This window comes from Ochlerotatus camptorhynchus, unplaced genomic scaffold (genome assembly GCF_037179485.1).
Source record: "Ochlerotatus camptorhynchus isolate MF236.1 unplaced genomic scaffold, CSIRO-AGI_Acam_v1.1 ptg000136l, whole genome shotgun sequence".
Classification (NCBI taxonomy): domain Eukaryota; kingdom Metazoa; phylum Arthropoda; class Insecta; order Diptera; family Culicidae; genus Ochlerotatus; species Ochlerotatus camptorhynchus.
The window spans coordinates 916,099-936,805 of record NW_027040626.1 but is presented as its reverse complement, the minus strand read 5'-3'; the positions used below and the strand labels follow the sequence as shown (position 1 = coordinate 936,805).

General features: G+C 38.3%; 1 protein-coding gene across 8 annotated transcripts in view; it reads left to right on the top strand.

Moving 5' to 3' along the window:
• LOC135700426 (putative uncharacterized protein DDB_G0288537) overlaps positions 1 to 20,707 on the top strand; it is an 81,486-nt gene that overhangs the window by 16,977 nt on the left and 43,802 nt on the right. The window lies entirely within an intron of this gene.

Genomic DNA, 20,707 nt, shown 5'->3' with positions numbered 1-20,707 from the left:
GAAGATTGGTGTAATTCAGGCGAGCTTCCAGGCATCCGGAAAACGCCACCCTTAAGCGATCGATTGAAAATAGACATAACGGGAGTGGCCAACGATGATGCACAGTTATTGACGAAAGACGGTGGAATACGGTCAGGGCCTGGACCTTTCAATGGATCGACTGAGCAAAGGGCTTTGAGAATAGCGTCTTGACTGAAGATGAGCTGCTGCAGGTGAATGTCGTATCTTGGTAGCTGATCAATGTATTGCTGCGGTGGAGGAGTTTGATCGGGTTCGAAAACACTTCGGAAAAAGTCAGCAAAAAGGTCAGCAGAAGCGGTGTCGGTGGTGGAGCTTCTACTACCGTAGGTGACGTCCACGGGAATACCAGCTGATCTTTTCCGAGAGTTGGTAAAAGACCAGAATGACGATGGATTTTCCTTGAAACCCCTCTGGAGGTTGTCGACGTACTCACGAAAGCGAGTTTCCTGCAAACTATTATACTTTGCTTCTACTAGCTGCACCGTATACTTGTTTGCTGCGGTCCGGGAACGAAAGTAACATTTTCGAGCTTTACGCAGACGGTTACGCAGATTACGCAATTGCGGATACCACCAAGGTTGTTGGAATTGCAAACAAGATTTTCGTGTCTTCACCGGAACAGTATCTTGGATTACTTTATAGATGTTGTCGTAGAATACGGAGACGGTGGCATCAATGATGGGTTGGTCAAGTATTTGTACCCAATCCAAGGCGGCAATCCTCGTGTTAACAACATCGAAATCACATTGTGCAAAATTATACTCACTGCGGGCTGCTGGGTACGGGAGCGGATGATCTCTCGAACGGGAGTCAACTTTTAGAGCCAACGGCTTGTGGTGACAATCAACTTTCATAATTTCAGAGGGTGGTTCAAACAGCTCGATGCAATCGGAGTCACTGACGAGAACCAGGTCATTCGTGTTCACCAGATCGTTGATTTGATTCAATCCAGCAGACAGTATGGACTCCACTACAGCGAGTTCCTGTTCTGATGAAGTATTGAGAAGCAGAAATCCTCTGACGTCCTCATCGAAGTCCCAAGCTAGATTTGGCAGATTGTAATCGCCCACAGCTATGGTTGTATCGTGAGGGTTCGCCATAACAAGGAGGTGTTGTACGGACTTATCGTGTTTGGTGTAAATGTCGGGCTGACTGTTTGGTCGAATATAGATACAGCACAGGAAAATCGATTGATGTTGTAAATCGACTTGAACAGCAATTTGTTCGAGGCTCTCAACGCCCACAAGATCCACAGCCTTACACGTCAGGGCGGATTTCACGGCAATTAAGACGCCACCGCCACGTCGCAGTGCGCTGGTGCGAGAATTCCGGTCACAGCGGTAGATTGTGTAGTTGCTTGCGAGTTCAGCATTCGTAATGTCGGTATGAAGCCAGGTTTCAGTGGATACCACCATGTCGAAATCACAAGAAAGCAGCAAATGGAGTAGAGCGTTAGTTTTTGTCCTCAAGCCTCGGACGTTTTGATAATATACGGTCCAATCTGTGCGAATGTTGGCAGGGTCACAAGACGCTAGGCTAGGCGAGGTGCTTGGTTCAGCTGACTCTAGACGTTGCTCATTGGACCAGAATCTATGTGCACTACCGGTTTCCAAAAATTCTGCGTTCTCCTTTCATCTTCAACGAACTCCCGAAATTCGATACCTTGTGGCCAAGACCGTGGCGTTTGTCTTCATTTCTTACATATACGCAAAATTCAGCATATTTGTAGTTGTGCAATTGATCATAAAAAAAAACATAGTTGCAACATGCCAAAGTTGGCTAGTTTGTATGAAAATCGGCCTATTATGCTAATTTAAAGGCCAAGAACTCTATATCTCTTCTACACCCTTTGTTTTCAATAAAAAAAAACAAATAGGGGAAATGTTGGCTTCGGCAATACCTTAACCTATTATCGTCGTGGGACCGAAGAGCTGAGCCAAAAAATTGAGCACGTTTCTTCGGGACCTTCTGGTCTTAGAGTTACCTCTATGATATAATCGAATACAAATAATTGATTCTTCGGTTCGTTAATCGATTAATCGGTTGTTAGAATAAAATTCAGACACCACTAGATTAATGTGTGTTAGCGTCGTCAGTGGTGTAGTGCTAAGCGTGATTGCCTCTCACCCCAGCAGGCCTGGGTTCAATCATAGTCGGCGCCGCCGGGTCGATAGGTAGGGTCCAGGTGTGGGAGCTGCCTCCCTGGCGTCTGTAGCATTGGTGCTCAGCACGGAAAACAAGATCGACGGAAAACAAATCAAAGTAAACAATATGAATGTGAAACGTCATTTTGATATCCAGCGTCAAACAAGTTTGAAAGGGACCGGGTTAATCATAAATGATGATCCCAAGGCAACTGAAAAAAAAACACGAGTGCTGACCGGTTGAATTTATCGCTTGAAACCGAAATTCTTTCAAAGAAAATGTGTTCACTGTAACGGATCGCAGTATGCTTTGGCCGCGAGTGGAAGCGTTTGTTTTTCAACAAATTAACCCGAACAATGTGAAATTCCGTTCGCATGCAAATTATAGGAGTCGGAAAGATTCTTCTGAAGTTTTTTTTTATTCACGTAGTGATAAGGAAGCATAGGTTTTTGAATTCAATTCAACTGAAATAGCGTTGTGTTTCAAATAGCATAACTCTGTATTTTGTGTGTGGGTGTGTTTTTTATGTTTGTTTTGTAATAATTGTATAATTACACTATATCAGCATTGAATAGGAATAAGTGTATGTTTTAGGAATAATGAAATATTTGTATAGTAAATCATATTTCAAACCTCCTTCACCCTCACCCTATCCATAAAACTTAAAATCTCCACTAACCTCGAGACGATAAAGAGTATTCGGTTTAATTATTTTAACTCTAGATTTAGGACTTTAAATATGTATAACGCAAATGATAACTTGACTCTGTAAAGTTTATTCGATTGAGCCTGTACAAATAAATTTATTAACAAAAAAAAAGAGAGCACAACTAAGCATATACAGTAAACATATTATGCAGAAGATTATTCTGGTACTACGTATACCAAGTACATATTTGAAGTTTTCGGGAGCCTGGATTGACAGTGATGATTGAAAAAAATATTAAGAGAAGAAGCAGACATATTTTAAATACGACTTGTGCAACAACTTGTTATTCTCTTGAACATCTAACAGCCACTAAAATGTTAAGCTAAAAACGTCACTACCGGTCAAACTGAACGTACTAGGATAACGATGCTTTTCGTTCAATACAACAACAAAAATCAGTTTCTGTACATTTTTAATTTCTGGCAACTTGTCCATACTGAAAACCGGACAATCAAAGTTGCCAAATCGTCATCATTTAAAACAGTTCTAGTTCATTGGCGAATCAAAGCAAAGCCAAAACTGGTCATGCGACACCTAGTTTTCAGGTCCGCAATTACAACAATGATGATGAACTGAAAAAAAAACAGCAATTAGACAGATATCAAAACGTCATTACCATTTTCACCCATTCGCCATCTGGGAGTCAATCGTCACTTTGATTCTTCAATTAACATTTATAAATTTATTGGTTTGGACGCCTACTTCCATGAACATTGTGAAGGAATCATAAGCCGATTCGTATTCAAGTTATCTACTTCATTCTTATTCAATATTTGGCAACGCTGAGATCTGATATACTTTGGATTTTTTTAAAGGTTTTAATGAGTTCACAGATCTTCAGTATAGTGCAAAAGGCTGATATGTAGGATTATGTTATCGATATCGGATATCACACCAATAATTTTGCCCGTTTTTATCGATAACTGCACAGTCCCAAAGAGAGATGGCCATAAACAAAAATAAATACCTTAGAGATTGTTAAAGTGTGATTGTGTCAGTGATTTGATTTCATTAGGAAAATTTTTTGCTTTGAAGTTTTTTTCCCTGATGAAAACATTTTGCGTATAAGTATACGTGCTGAGTGTTCGTACGATAAACTTCAGCAATCTCTATTGCATTACTAACGCGCATACCAACCAACTTCTAACCTTTCTGACACTCGGTTTTGTTTCAATCTCGGTTTCAATTGGCGTCTTGAAGTTAAATTTTTGCGTGCTAACGCCATCTACATTTCGAAGTGAGAACTACTTGAGGGAGAATAGTTGCCAAATTTTCCAAGTAAAATAGGTGATTTTCGGGAAAATCACTCCATAAAGAAAAATTAATGATTTCCCCTGGAAACTTTGATTGAATCGCGTAAGAAAACGTTTTTGCACACTAACACTCTACACTAACTTGCACTCACAGGGAGAGGTTGCTTCCTGCGCAGCTGCATTTTATGGAAAATAGTGAATATGTATCTAGATATACTTTTGTTTACATCATATTTGTGAAGCAGCATTGATGGTGTCGTGAAATGAAAGTTCATCTGGAAAAGTCAAATATGCACATCAGTCTGTCCGGAAAAACGTCTTCCTTTTCAATTCGGAGGTTATATTGGACGCAAGCTTGATGAAAATAAGGATTTTATGCTTACTTTCACGAATTTTATGTGCAGTCTGTCAATATTACCACAGAGAACAGACGTTGAGGCTCGAACAAAATTTCTCTAAAAACTTGTGTAAAGATTCCTATTCGACTTAAGCGCCACTAACGACGACTTCCCCACTTAAAAACCCTTTTTGACAACATGATGGCGCTGGAATTGCAAAACTTACACTAAACACTAAGTGCTGCTAGCGCCAAGTGGCAATTTTCAACAGATAGCGCCAAATTCGTCGAAAGTGATAAATTTATAGAGGAAATCAGGAGATGCTAGCGCTACGTAACGGCGACGTTTCCACATAACTTTACACAAGTTTCTGACCGAACTTGGACGTCTGTTCTCTGTGATATTGCCATCATCATGCAGTGGTGACATCTGCGTTGATCTTTTACTGAAATCTCCCAAAAGAAAAATGGGTTTAAGTATTTACCGTATTTACAGTTGTTACTCACCTTTTCACTCATGATCATGAGCCTAGTTAGCACCAACCAGTTTCTTAGGCTATATTTTCAAAATTTGTAGTATTCAGTAACCAGTGCTCGAAAGTGCTTTAAAATGGCTATGATGGTTCTTATACTTACAAATAATTCATGGTGCATGCTTATCCTTACCTTTTCAATTAAGCTCAAAGAATTGCATCCATTCAAGACTTATTCGGTTCAATGAAATTATTCACTTTTCGAATATTAAAGACTGCGCGATATGTGTATTCTAATTATTATTGCTCACTCTAATGTAAAAGCATTTGACACAGAAGCTGACTTGCCTAAGCAAAAGGAGCAACAGGATGTTTGACAGCCGGAAAAGCTTCTCATATCAGCCTACATAGCATATGTATGTCCTCCAGTGAAACAGTAACTAACTTTCAGCTACCATGCCATCTGTGTGGAAGCTGCTGTGTACATCAGAGTGTAACGGGAGGATACGGAATAGTAAAAGATCTATTCCCAAGCCCGACTGGCACCCATTGTGCAGGGAGTGTCATGTCTAGTTTGCCCACTAAACTATTCAGAGAAGGACTGCAGTCAGTGCATTCAGTAGCTTCGTTCCATTCTTTCCATTCATCATAGGTGGTACAACCAAACTGTCTGTTAACTAAATCAGGTAAAAACGCATAACAAAATGTTTCCCTTCTATTGCATTCCTGGTGATGGTTCTCCGGTGAATAGCTAGCTCATATGGTGGAACTATTTTCCAATATGTACACACATATCATGTGTTAGGCATTTTAACGATAATAACTTTATGCGCTTTTGAGCTCTCGGCTATTGAGTTGCTGTTCAAATGTTCTCATATAGGGAATCAAAACGGAAAGTGTCGGTTCCCATGAAGAGGAACCGATGATTTCTGTCAAACAGGTGCGAGCGTGAAAAAGCTTTCTGACTTGCATTGTCGGGTTTGAATTCCATCCGGCAGGGAATGGGATATGTGCGTCTGTATAGATTTGAATGTCGTTTTCTGTAAATGGCGTTACAATGTAATTTAAGAATGTTTCCGGAATATTGCAAAATCGTTTTACGAATATTCAAGAAAAATGTTAACTCTACTAATAAAATCACTCTCTTAGGGACGGAGTTTACAACATTTGTTTATCCCTTCGTCTGAATTGAAACCAAGATAGGAGCTAAGCATTATTGACGTAGGATAACGTGATAACGTTTGCAGTGCTGAACTGACGCCCCCACTTTCCACCCCGCAACCCTGCTCTTTCATTTGTACGATGCCCTCATTACATTTCATAAGGGTTGCGTAAAAGAGAAAAAGATATCACAAAAAATTCTGACTATCATACCTGTTTTCTATTAAATTTGTTAAATTTTGTTGATTATCTGACGAGACAGATCATATCGTTGAACTTACATGTGTTCGCAGAAGTTCTCTAAAATTTGCATAATTTCCTTAAAGCTCATAAAAATATTCAGGCGCTGGTGCGGTAGGGTAGCGGTAAGCGTGAAGGCCAGGGTTCAATCCAAGTCGGCGCCGCCGGAATTTGCTGAGGCATAAAATTTCTGATCATGCCTACCTTCGGAAGGGAAGTAAAACCATTGGTTCCCAGTCTATGAGTTGATGGGTCGATAGGTAAGGTCCATGTGTGGGAACTGCCGCGCCTGGCGTCGGTAGCATTGGTACGCAGTACGGAAAACAAAATCGACGGAAAAACAAATTAAGGGAAAAAAGTAATAGGTTGTATCTAAGACACGACAGTAGATTTGACGTGGGATTACGAAAGGTAGTTTTGATCTCACAGCAAAAGTTTAGTAAATATTAAATTGATATCAGTGAAAAAGTTCGATATGTTGAAATTCGGAAGCAATTTGAGAGTTCTGTTTTGGAGGTGCTCTGTCGGTGTCGATGTAGTACAGCCAATCGTGGACGATATGTCTTGGATACAAGCTCTTACTTAAGCTCTTCAGTTTGAAAGTAAACATGCAAACGCGATGATCGATTCTCTTCGCCGATTTTCTCTTTTGTCAATAACTCGCTAGAATTAACGTTTCTCGGTGCGTTTGCTGTTGCTTTTGATAGCCAATACAACGTGTTACAACTCTGCATTGAAAAAATTCTAGAAAATTGTTTCGCTTAGCTGTAGCAGGGCAAAGATACAATCGATGAAGAGAATCGATCATCGCGTATACGCCCTTATGTATCCTCACTGTCGAGTTAACTCTTTAACTCTATCAGTAATTTGTGGTCCTGAAAAGGACCGTAGGGCTGGAAGCTTGGAAGCCAGTTTAGAACAATGCTGTGGAATTATTTCCTCGATGTTCTTGGAGATGATAGTGGTGCTCATGCGTTGCACCTAGATCGATTGGTGAACATTTTGGTGAAGGGCGATGGCATAGTAGTCCTCAATTGATGTTCTTGGCGAATTAATATGTTATAAACAATGTAGTTCTTTGTTTCAAAGGGAAAGGGGTAACTACCCCACTTCCGGCCTATTAAGCACAACCCGCACTTAGTCTTTCTTAATCTAGCGCAGTTTAGCACCAAACGGAATGTTATTATTACTGATGCTTCCTAATATATTTACCTTTCCGTATGTACCGTAACATTTGAAAAGAGGAACCAATCGATGAGATGTTGTCAAAAGTCGAACACTGCTTCTTGACGCCAAACTCGGCCTACGGATTCTAAACTCGGTCTAACACATTGAAACGCCAATGAATTCACTTGGCCTATCGGATGAAGATACAAATTGATTAAATCGAAGCGCTTCTTTTGTTTTTGCGAATTATGGGTGTAAACCTTCTTATCACGCGTTCTCATTGACTTCGTTCGGTAGTTTTTGAACTAAAGTATCGCACTAGACGCATAATTGACTTGTTAACTCTGAAATCATTACCGAAAGCACTGCTGCTGCTGCTGATGATGACAACTGGACACCACCACTCACCACACGTGGTGATTGAATAAACACCGTTCGGTGATACCGGATAGAATTCGATTTTTAAATCTGTGTTAGGGATCTGCGATTTTCGCAGTCAATCGATGATAATGTTCATTGTTATAGCAACAGTTGCACATTCGTGCAATTTTCAATAGTGACCTTTTGAAAATTGGTAAAGTGTTCATTTTAGCAGATTCGTAGATGACATTCCAATCGATTGGCTTGTTTAGAATTAAAATCCATCCGCTATTGACAGAGTTATAAGTGGTCAAATCCTGACCATTTTTCGTAACGTGGTCGATTTTACGTAAAAAAAAAACAAAAATATCCTGAAGTTTGCAGAACGCCCCTAAAGCTTGCAGAACTTTACAAAAGTTCAGATTATTGCTTAAGTTCAAAGAGCTTCATAAGAAACCTTTGCATTAGTAATTTAAGCCCGTATCACCGATGAACCGATGTGACAGTTCATAGAAGCTTATTTCAAATTCTTGCCCAAGACTTCAAATATATATTTTTCCTTGATTTGATCCGTTGATCTTGTTTTCCGTGCTGAACACCAATGTTACCGACGCCATGGAGGCAGCTCCCACACCTGGACCCTACATATCGACCCATCAACTCATGATCCGGGGACCAAAGGCTTTATTTCCCTTCCGAAGGAAGGTGTGATCAGAGATGTTATGCCTCAGAGCATCCTGGCGGTGGCGACTGGCATTGAACCCAGGCCTGCTGGGGAGAGAAGCAATCACGCTTACCACTACACCACCGGCGCTGCTAAGACGCCATATTTAAAATACGTTAAATATATCCGATCGCGTCACATTGTGAGCAAGTTTACGAACACACGTAATATTTAGATTGATTTGGTATGCGTCTTACCTTGTTTGACAGATCTGATCACCTGTGTAATAGATCGAATTACTCATTTGAAAAATCTGTCGGTTTGCCGGTGGTATAATTTTAAAATTGTAAAATCTTAATCCTTCAATAATAAATAAAAAGATTTTAAAATCCTTTTCCTTTATGTAAATTATTGTATTAAATTATTCCAAAACGGCGCCGGTGGTGTAGTGGTAAGCGTGATTACCTCTCACTCCTGGGCCTGGGTTCAATCCCAGTCGGCACCGCCGGGATGTTCTGGGCATAACATCTCTGATCACGCCTTCCTTCGGATGGGAAGTAAAGCCGTTGGTCCCCGGTTCATGAGTTGATGGGTCGATAGGTAGGGTCCAGGTGTGGGAGCTGCCTTCCTGGCACGTCGGTAGCATTGGTGCTCAGCACGGAAAACAAGATCGACGGGAAAAACAAACCAAAGGAAAAAAAAATAAATTATTCCAAAACTAATTCACAGTGGGTCAGGAATGTAATCTGGCGAGACATAATTGAACTCCGAAACTATTCCGTAACTGGTGGTCTTCAGCAAAGTTACTTATGATAATAATAATCATCTATTAACATATAGTTCGAAACTTATCTGCATAGGTGGCTCAAAAATCTATCTGTTAACTCTGACATTCTGGAGACTTGACGTCTTCATTCACTCATTCACTCACTCATGTATCCTGCGCTTATTAGGTGGTGCGAAGGGCCAACGTGAAAGACTCCCATCCTGGGTGGCTGCTTGCTTTTTCTATAACTTTGGCCCAGATCAAATTCCTGTCGACTTCGTTGATTTTCTTGTTGAGGCTCCACTGAAATGTGTACCTGGGTCTCACCTCTGCTGTGAGCTCCTGCCCAGTTACGATCCAGCGCTTTCTTGCAGATTCAGATCCTGCTCCATCGAATTGTATCGCTGACCCACCTCCACTTTCGTTCTCGAATTGTTGCCTTTGATATTGGCTTTTGATGGCATCGACGATGGAGCTTCTGTGGGAAGTTAAATGAAATAGAGTAGGGAAATTAAAAAACAAACCTCCGGTGTAAATCAGAATATTTTTTCGATAAAAAAAAAAAGAAATAACTTGCTTGGGAAGTTGTCAGAAACTTCTGAGATATGTTGGAAAAAACTTCCACAGGAGAAGCCAGATTTTTTTTTATTAAAAATTTCGGAAGATACGAGCAGTGGAAAAATCTTCCAAGGGAAGTGAAACAAAACTTCTGGGTGAAGTCAGTTTCTGGGACTTTCTGGGAAATCAGAAGTCAGAAGAAACTGGTCGAATAATCTTGGAGAACTCGAACGAAACTTGCTGTGAAAATTGAAAAACTTCCTGAACAGAGGCTGGAAGAAACCAGGAGAATGTTGGAAGAATCTTTTAGCGTAAACCAGAAGGGTTTTTGTGGTAGTCAGAACTTATAGGAGAAGCTGGAAGAATCTCCTGACAGAATTTCAATAAATAAGAACTCCTGAGCAATGCCAGAAAGAATTCTGGTGAGGAGCTAGGAAAAACCTCGGGGGAAATCTGGATAATCTTCCAGGGGAAGTTGGCCGATAATGCAGGTGGAAATTAAATGAAACTATTAAGAGAGCACGGAAGAATCTTTCGGGTAAAGTCAGGGGCAACCAGAAGAAAAATAAATCAGAAAGAAATTGGAAGGATTAATAGGAAAAACTTCTGGGAGACGTAGCAAAAAACTTCATGGAAAGTCGGAAGTCAATTCCAGAAGAAGCCATAATTATTCATGTATCGTTCAATAGAAATTAAAAAAATTAACATTCACCTTATCTGATGACTGGATAAAAGTGCTTCGCGATTTCCGGGTTTTCCCGGATAAGGTCGTAAAAAAACCGAGAAATGGAAACACTATACTCGAGATACAGGATGATGACCGGGTTTCAGATGGTGTGTTTTGGTACAAGTTAGGTTTTGTTCCCTTCACAGGAGGTACAATGTGTATGTGCATGTAAATAGTTTTAAATAAATGGTTCTCCCAGTTATCGTTACTCGCGGAAATATTATTTTAGTTTGGTTTTGGACATTGTAAAGTCAATGGTGTTGCAATGTTTATCCTACAAAGTCATCATTTTGGCTATTAGGCACAAATTTGGCATAGTTCGTACGATGATAATTTGTAGAAAATAAATGTCTATATCCCAAATGCCGTGATGGTATGTAAAAGCTTAATTTTGATAAAAGTTCAATTGATTGTATTCTCTGCGAGACGATGTTGTTTATGAATGAAACCATTGTACATTCAGTAAGCTCTTTTAATGTTTGGATGTTGAAAAGCATACATCGAGCTTTATAAGATTAAAAGAAGTGCAGTCTAACATAACTTGCTGAGTGCATATAATGAAAATTGCTGTTGTACTAAATCTATTCTTTCTTCGTGTATTATTATTTTTTTTTTATATCTTTATTAAGGAGACTTTCAGCCGTTGGCTGGCTCGTCTCCGAATTCGTGTATTATTGAAAAGGAAGACCAAACATGTGATTTTATGTGTCGCACGGTAGATTGTTGTTTTTTTAGTATTCTAGCTCTGGTAGAATAATTTTGAGTTTTGGCTCTCAAAATGACCTTCAATGAACTAGTTATTGGATTCTCATGTGAATTGAATCTCCAATATAGTCCAGGGCACTTAATATGGCTGCCGGTTTGAGTTCTTATGTGATTTAATGCATCGAAAGAAGAGTTTTGGCTCAAGTAAGAATCTAGCCACTTCATTAGGGAACGGAACATGTCCAAATGTGACCAATGAGATGCTGGCTACCAGGTATGACTACCACTAGACTTGTTTTCGAATTCTCATGTTTCGCATGATGACTTTTGGTCCAAGGCTGAAACTGGTCACTGGGTATCTGGGACATGTCTCGATGTGGCCAATGTGGTCCTGGGTATTCAATGTGGCTGCAAATTTCCATCTAATTTGGATCATTGCATGATGGTTTTTGACAAAGACAGGATTTGGCCACTTCCCTGAAGGCATCCGGAATATGTCCGCATGCGTTCAATATGGTCAAAGACACTCAACATGACCAACAATGATATTAGTTATGAATTCTAATGTGATTTGATGAGTCGCATGATAGATTTTGCGTCAAGTAAGGTTATGACCACTTCTGCATGGGTACACTGAACATGTCTGGGTGTAGCCAATATGTTCCTAGTCATTTAGTATGATTGTTTTACAAGTTTGAGATTAAATGCGATCTGAGGTTTCACTCTCCGAAACCAGTTGATCGATTCCAAAAATATTCAATAGCATTATATGGGACCATATCACCTTTCATATGCCGCTTGTTGTGTTCAGATTGATCCATTGGTTGCCAAGAAACAGATCTGAGTCGAATGATGTATGACACTCGGTCCTCCGGGCGTCAGAGCTAAAGTAAGTATTTCAAGTGGTAGTGTAGATGTGATAAAACGGAAAACTCCTTAGAGCCAATGATGTCAAACTGCTAATGACGTCATTGCCTAACTAATATTTTCAGCTGTATAAGCCACGTTTCCAGCATTGTGCTGTAAAGTAGTTGAAAAAAAGCTGCAAATACAGCTACAAGCAGAAGGTAGCAAAATAGTTTGGAGAGCGTTTTCTCCCTTTTTCACAACCAAAATTCAATTTGTCAGTCGTACTGAATAACAGCAGTCAATAAACGCTAATGTCACTTTACGCAAATATAAATCAACTTCCAACTTGTAGCTGCAAAAAAAAAGCTAATAGAGAAAAAAAAAGAGAATAGGGGAAAAGTTGGCTTCGGCAATACCTTTACCTATTATCGTCAGGGGGGTAAACAAAATCCTAGAACACTCTAATTTGGCCAAAAGTTGCACTGAACCACAATGTATCCACATGCCAAAATTGAACTCTCAAGGACGTTATTTACTCCCCTGACGATAATAGGTTAAGGTATTGCCGAAGCCAACTTTTCCCCTTATAACTTATGTGATGGCTTCTACACAACTTCGAGTAATTTGATTCGCAGCAAAATAAATTCAATAAATCCCCCATCAAAAAAAGTAAACAATATTTAACCCGGTTTCAATATCAAGCAACGGCGCCGGTGGTGTATTGGTAAGCGTGATTACCTCTCACCCCAGCAGGTCTGGGTTCAATACCAGTCGGCGCCGCCGGGATGTTCTGAGGCATAACATCTCTGATCACGCCTTCCTTCGGATGGGAAGTAAAGCCGTTGGTCCCCGGTTCATGAGTTGATGGGTCGATAGGTAGGGTCCAGGTGTGGGAGCTGCCTTCCTGGCACGTCGGTAGCATTGGTGCTCAGCACGGAAAACAAGATCGACGGAAAAAACAAACCAAAGGAAAAAAAAATAAAAAATATCAAGCTGTATAGTGATTATTGGATAATCGGGAAAAGGTTGAATAAGCAGCTTTCAAGTTCACACACAACTAAACAGCAGAATAACAGCTGTATAGAAGCGTAAATGGATATGCAATAAGAGCTTGCCACAACCATCCTAAAAGCCATAAGTAGCTGACTAGATTTGCTAGTAAAGAGGTTAAGTAAAAGTTACCTCATATCGTATAGCATTTGAATACAACTTGAGGCTGAATAAATGAAATGAGCAATGCGTTCACATTGTGAAAATTGTTAGTTGGGTTGTACACTGTTATACAGAATTTATTCAATATGTATGCTTATTTGTGACTTTGAATTGTTTGTTGGGATGTCATTGTCATTGGTTAAGCGCGCAGCACTCCAAACATCAAAAGAACGTCGTGAATTTGCAATTCACTAATTTATAAACAAAATATTTGAGGGGGGGAGGGGATAGGATCAGAAGTAGAGTGAGAAATTTCCATTTTGTACCTTAGCGATTCAGTAGAACTCCAAATTCTATTAATACATCAAAATATACAAATCAAAATATATTTACTACAAACTACTTATGGCTAGAATTGTGGAACTGTTAACTTTATAATGGCACATACCAAGCATACACAAATATTCGAATATTTAACACGTAAAGATAATACGTTGTGAAAGAAGATATTGTTTAGTTTATTTTATAAAAAGATAAAAACATTGCAACAAACGATCGGCGATTGACGACAAATAAACACATAAACCTATAAAGCAGATTTTTTTGAATCAGCCTTACATCTCTTAACCACCTTATTTGAATAGCAATTTTGAAAATCCTAACATTTACTTGAGTAAACATAAATTTCCAAAAGGCAAAACAACCTAGGCGTAGGCCTTGTATTCTCTAATTGAGAAATAAGTGTGTCCAAACAGAACGAGCATTCTATCACAACGGTAAAACGGTACACCAAGACCTAGAGCTTGAAAAACAAAAACTTCCCCTCATTCAGCTATCCAGCTGATCCAGATATAGTCATAATCAGTGCCGTACAAAACAAGAGAAAAGTTTATTTCCGGTAAGGTAAGACGCATTTCTCTTCCAAGTCAAAATAAAATGTTTGTGAAAGTCGGCCGCGTGGCAAAATATTTACGACACCACACGGCTCTACGTATTTATTTAATAAGTTCAGTTCGTATGCCATTCCAAGACGAAAAAAAAAACGGTGCCTCCACTCTTGGATGGTGTTTTTGGTGGATTTCGTATTAATTTTCACGCTTCATGATTCGAGAGCAATAACTCCGAGCGGTCGAGCTAATTTGAAATGTTGATGATTTCTGTCTTTATGGTATTGTACGAAAGCCTGCTCTAGTGTCTCGATTATAGTCCATCGCAACTCGTCACTTACGTAAAGAAAACATATTGTCCGTTTGTACGATTTCGAATTGAGTTCATCTGCCACATGATATCGCCATGGGGGTAATTCGGAACGTAGAATGAAATCCGATTGACACAGGTACATACACACTGTTGCTATTTAAAAACTAAAGTTTTAAAATTTGTCTCTCAAGTCTAGAAAAGAACCAAAACTCATTGAATCAGGAGCACTTAAATCATACTTATGTTCATTTCACTTTGCTAAAAGTCCAGTAAGAAGCACTAAATGGAAACTCCCTGCACGTGCATGTTCCTCGTTCATTCAAATAATTCGCCTGCCAAGTACAGCGGAGAATCTTCTTCCTTCCCCGTGCTCCCGGTTTCGGTGATAAACATTCATGGTCAGACTGTGTATCGTAAGAGTGGAAAAGTGGAAATTGCTGTTGTAGAAATCCTGGGAGGACGCAAATGATGAAAGCAGAGCAAAAAGAGCAAATACCACTTTCCTCCCATTTTCCTTCTGCTCTGTCGAGGGCCATATGCGCACATACAAACATATGAACATAACCGTATAGGAAGAAGCTACATACATAACACTGAACTCCCAATCTCCCACTGCACACGAACTTTGCGATTGGAGAAGCGTGAAGAAAAGTGAAATGAGGAAAACAGAACCTATCCTGCTTTTGTTTCGTCCTCTCCACCCATTTGACAGCACCGAAGATACATACCTCAGGGTGCTCTCTCGTCTCGGTTTGTCAGGATTATCCTCTGTTCATGTGTTTGCCAACATAGCGTCGGTCGTATTCAACAGGTTGCATTGACCGGTTCACTAGCTGCAGTTTAAAGAGCTACTCATTTTGGATATCACCTATTTACTAGTATGAATCAGTAATGTTCATGATCAATTAATTGCTTGACTGTGGATTTGAACATAACTCTTTCAACAACTAAGCATGTGGTGAAGTGAAGTATGAACTTACATGTTAATGAAAATACAAATAAAATCAGAAGAGGGCGTTCTGAACATACAAAATAACATTACCATATGAAAAGATTGCAAATTGTAAATCTGAAGAAAGTAGCCACACAGGAAAAAACGCAAATTTCACCGGAAGACCCCTTTTAGCGCTACTTCGACTTGGGCAGTGTGATTCGATTGGATTACCAACATTAAAGGTATTTCTGATACCTGCTATCGAATGGCGAACGTTCACCAAAAAAGCACCGAAAGCATGTCCTGTTTATCATTTTATCGCCGAAAGGAGAAGAAGGATACAACTTCATTATCGGTCGAGGGAAACTTTCCTTTCCGCACATTTAAGTTAATCAATGACTTTGTTTGCAAAACGGAAGCCAGAGACAGTTTGCTAAATTTAGATTGTGTAGCAACACTTAGTGGTCTAAATTTATTTCATTTGAGATGATGAGAGATCGATATTTACTTATAGGCCTTAGGCAATACATATTTTCTGAATCTATTGATCTATTTCACGCAGTAGCTTGGACCAATAAGCAACCCGAAACTAGTCCTAGGTCAAATGCAACCGAAACATGCATTGGACTGCATAAAAGGACTACAAAATCTGCAAAAATAGCGACGTCGATGACGACGTTGATGATGGTGGTGGGTGACGCTTGGATGAATGCTGAATCAAAACGGTTACCCACAGCTCACAATAATGGTACAACAACAGTGAAAACAACGAGCAGGCAATGCAATGTCAGTTGACGTAGAATGTCAAATGAACTTCCTCCTTTTGTCGTTTTCCTCTTGTCCTGACAATTCCTGATGGCAAACTCTATTCTTCTGCTGGTGCACACAGTTCTTGAAAGAAGAAAAAAAAAAGCCATGAAGTCAGGATCCCCTTATTGCTATTGTTTTCAATAAAGACGGTCTTGTATTTTTATGACTTGCTTGTGTGCCATCGTTCAGCGACAGTTACAAAATGCAAAGCGCCCGGTGTTCGTAGAAAACTGAAGAATAACCACTGCATTGTTAACGAATAAAGCAACATTTTAAGCCAGCATCTGTTTAAAATCATAATCGAAGGCTTCGATTGAGTTATTAATCACAAGGTTCAGATAATAGACCATTATAATGAGATAGCATAATGAGACATAATGTTAATGAAAGAATTCATGGAAAAATTAGTGTAGTTTTAAATATGTTCTCAGCTACTCCTACTAGTGAAAGGTGTTTGCAATTTTGCCAATATACAACCGTTTTAAACCAGAGGGATCGTCACTTCTGGGGATGCATTTTATTTCAAATATAGATTTGGCACTGCTGTGATGGAATGCGGGAGGCAAGAATAAACAAGAATAGACAGAAGGATAAGCAGGATTGTTCAGGATATCTTGCGAAAAAAATAGACAGGGATGCATACAAATACAAAGGGGATGTTTGTAATAGAAAATAGATTTTCTGAGATTTTTAATTTTATGTGGATGATGATGTTTCGTTCCCCCTGTTAAAACCCGAAAAGAAGAGTTAAGAATCTCTTACATTTTCTGCCAACGAACACAGCACCAAAACATCATCATGATTATTGCCTCATACATACAATCCCTATTCCTATTATCAGTTGATTTCACGATGATTGTCATTCGATTAATTTGGTCGACCAACAAAATTCAAATGAAAATCATCACAATATTGGATGATTATTGATCGATTTGTGAAACCTTACATACATCACATGATAATTCTTTGGATATTCAGATGCTTCTTATAATTATTTTAACTGGTTAATGTTGAGAAAATATCTGGAGTCGATTCGGATAATAAGTTGCTGTAATGTGAATGTGACTGGAATGAGTTACATACAAGTTACCAGAACTTTTCAGTGACAAGTTGTCCGTTAGGGTATTGATTCGGTTAGTAACTTAATTTTCAATTTATTTTATACATAAATCATAATTTAATAACTTCACCACACTGAACAATGGTCCTAACTCCGTATTTACGAAGACAAAAATGTTTGCGCCTAAACCGTTAGTTTTAGTTCGTGGTGTTTTCGAGTTTTTTTTTATATTTTACTAGCTGAGTGTGCCCGGTCTTGCTAGGGATTCAATATTAGCTTGAGTTTATGCGCCGATTTAAAAAAAAGCATGCTATATTGTACGTAGCCCCCCCCCCTATATTATCTAAGGGGCTAACCCCTATGATTATCTCCTTATACCCCCACACTCGCCCCCACATGCCTAATTTGGTTCCATTTGCTTGATTAGTTCTCGAGTTATGCAGAAATTTCTGTTTCATTTGTATGGGAGCCCCCCTTACAGAAGGGGCAGGGGTCTCGAACCATCATAAGAACCTTCCACGGCCCCAAAAACCCCTGTATACAAATTTTCATGCCAATCGGTTCAGTAGTTTCCGAGTCTATAAGGGTCAGACAGACAGATAGACAGAAATTCATTTTTATATATATAGATGAGCAATTTGCATTTGAAATTAGGATGGTCTCTATGGTTAGGGAGTTCAAAATATCAACTGTTGAGTTATTTGAGATAGACCAGTGCAATGTTTTTTTATCTAGTTTATTTATTTGGAAGGCTCAATTGCGTTAGCTTTACGGAGACGATAATTCATTGTTTTTTGTAGAACAACTTATTTGAAGCAAATTTGCTGCAAACACTTATTTTCTATTCCAAATGGATCTCATTGTCACCCCTATTTTGTATTTCGTTTCGACCGAAATTCTCATACAAAAAAATATTTTTTTGTATGAGAATTTCGATCGAAACGAAATACAGAATAGGGGTGTGTATACTGGTTTTAAAGAGGTAACTTAGAGTAACCTCTAAAAAATAACTTTTTTTCCATTAAGTTTTTAAACATTGATTTCTCGCAAATGATTTGTTCTAGATACTTTTAGAAGTTTTGATGGCGCATTTTTATGCTTGAATATCTCTCTTTCTGTTAGAATGTTATAAAAGATTTTTGTAGAAAAATTTGCTATTTTCAAATGTTGATATCTGAAAATGGAGCAAATGGATTTAAATGCTGTTGGTTGCATTTGAAAGGTCGATGTGTTATTCAGTTTCTGTATCAACAGGCTCATGGCCCAATGATGGTTATTTAACACTACTGACTGTCATACACATAATAAAAAAATAAACTAAAACCTACACAGATAAAAATTCTGAATTTTAATAGTGACCTAAGCATTCATTCACGTAAACTTGTATTTCATTTCACGCATCCGAGCAACTTGTAAACAATGTTTTTTACAACAATGGGCTTTTGTATACAATATTTACTATATTGCATGAAATGTCTCAGAACTATACATGATATATAATGTAAACTTATATGATATGTGACGCTCCATTTATGTGCATCATACTGAACAGAAATTTACACTACTTTTTCGAACTGTGTAATAACTACTCGTTACGATTCGTTCTCCAATAAAATAAAGCAGAAATTTTTCAAGCCAAACACAGATGTAACTCAGTTGAATAATATTTGAAGACCTATGATAGCACTATGCATGCCGTAGTTAGTTCTAATCAGTGGCAAGTGATCTGCTTGTTTTGCAATTACCTAGGCTGCACGAAGTTTTTCATTTGTTCCAATACAGCTGGGTAAACAACTTGACCCCTGAAATCTGATTTGTTTTTCCTATTAAATCTTTTTGCATTGATTTCTGGCAAATGAGTGCCTAGAACGTACAATCTAGCGAGAGATCAATGTATAAAAAGACATAGTGTTGTTTTACGTCATGCTAAGTTGGCTTTTTAAAACCAGTATAAACCGAAAACCATAAGCGATAGAAAATGCGTATCTTGAGCAAAATTGCTTCAAATAAATTGTTCTACAACTTTGCAGAACAGCGACACCTCTCACTCCAAAGGGCCTGAGTTCAATCCCAGTCGGTGCCGTCGGGATTTTCTGAGGCATAAAAGTTCTGATCATGCCTTCTTTCTGAAGGGAAGTAAAGCCGTTGGTCCACCGTCCATGAGTTGATGGGTCGATAGGTAGGATCCAGGTGTGAGAGCTGCCTGCCTGGCGTCGGAAGCATTGGTACTCAGTACGGAAAACAAGATCGACGGAAAACAAATCAAAGAAAAAAACCCTTTGTAGAATATTACACTGGTATATTTCAAATAACTAAAAAGGTGACATTTTTAACTACCTAACCATAAGGACCACCCTAATTTCATAAAAAAATTGATAAAATATAATTAAATGAGAATTTCGATTGAAAATGAACCGAATCGACTTTACACGATGTAATTTTTTTAAATAACAACGGTTGTTTCGAATTAAACTAGCTTAAGAAAATTTCATTTAAATGCTATTGGCGTAGCTAATGAGAGTGCCTATCCGAGCAAAGTTTAAGATGAATTTGAATATAAAATTTGCTGTTGTGATGTTAAAAAATTTTATTACTCATTTTGATCTAATATTGGTTGACTTAACCGTTAACACATAAAAAATGAGAGCATATATGGAAAACTAATCATATATTCATTAAATTCATAATGATTACTGGTTTTGAATTCATTGATTTTAAAATTTGTTTTCAAAAGGAGTTTTTATTTTGGTTACTTCAATAACAACCAATCCAAAACATATTTAGTTTTCAATCTGCTGTAAATGTATATCAAATTGATTACTTATTATGATGTTGGATTTTCGCCATTGCTACACACTAAGATTGTTTTACAGATCTCTGTAAAATTTTACCGAAATCTCAACAGCTGAACGTTCGGTAAACAATTTTACATTTTTTCTGTAATTATTTATAGATATCTGTGAAAAATTCACAGATATTTGTGAAAAATTACAGGAAATCTGCGAAACTGTTTACCGAACGTTCAGCTGTTGAGATTTCGGTAAAATTTTACAGATTTCTGTAAATATTTCTAAGTGTGTATCAAAACTAGCTTTCATTGTTATTATTAGAAATAATAATAAAAAAACTAATTTGAATGATTTTTTTTTGTTTTTATCTAATTAAATCTCTTATAAAGTAATTGAATACAAATTCATGTATGAGGGCTAACTGAAGAAAATTATTATTCTGAATATTGTTAGGTACGGTTTTCTTTATTACAAAGGCTTTCAGTATGATGCTAATTCACCTTCACGTGAACGTTATTTTTAGGCTCAACAAGTTTACACATTCCTGAAATAAAACTCAACTTCCTAGAAGTTTTGAATGAACTAAATGTGCATTTATAATTAAAAGGAAACATATTGAAAAACGCT